This window comes from Penaeus monodon, chromosome 34 (assembly GCF_015228065.2).
Source record: "Penaeus monodon isolate SGIC_2016 chromosome 34, NSTDA_Pmon_1, whole genome shotgun sequence".
Classification (NCBI taxonomy): Eukaryota; Metazoa; Arthropoda; class Malacostraca; order Decapoda; family Penaeidae; genus Penaeus; species Penaeus monodon.
The window spans coordinates 12,770,832-12,771,515 of NC_051419.1; the positions used below are offsets into that span (position 1 = coordinate 12,770,832).

General features: G+C 38.7%; 1 protein-coding gene across 1 annotated transcript in view; it reads left to right on the forward strand.

Annotated features, from left to right (window-relative positions):
- Nucleotides 1–684, forward strand: part of LOC119594599 (retinol dehydrogenase 11-like) — a gene marked incomplete in the record, with an annotated part of 7,645 nt that overhangs the window by 3,026 nt on the left and 3,935 nt on the right.

Here is a 684-nt window from a genome sequence, read left to right on the forward strand (position 1 = left end):
AAACTGACTAGTTGCAATGTGCCACTTTATGGGGATTTTCTGCAAATTTGTGGGAGAGATTACTTTTTCCGAAATTTGTTGAGGGAGAACAAGCTGAAATATAACATTTTGAATTTTTATGTATCATCTCATGCCAGGCATCATCGAAACCCTCTTCCATGCTTAAAAGGTTACATCTCATCACAAGTGTTCTACTGTAGCAATGGCTTGCAAATATCAGTAACCTTTCTTAGACACGGATTAAGTGGCCTAAAGAATACTTGGCTTTAGTGAGTAAGGAAATATACGATTCGAATAATGTATATGTCAAAGGGAAGGGAAGCGGCAGCGAGGCAGATGGACTCATCCTTCGAATATTGCACGAACAGTGGATGGATATTTTGCCACATTATACCATATGTACAAATTGTTCTCAGATACGCAGTCAGTCGGAAAAAAATATGACATATCAACCTGATTAGAAATATCAAAGATTGCTAGTATCCGCAAACACTTCTCTTCCGCGTTCTTTAAATACAATTAGATAAAAAATGGCAGAAAATTGCATTAAAGTCAACCTGTGCACTTTTGATAGCTTGATGAAAGCGACCACGGCGCTTGAATGGCGTTTCTCCGTGGTTGACGCACACTGATGATAAGGGTTTTGTAGAAATACATCGATGCATGTGAAACGGCCTGTAATGT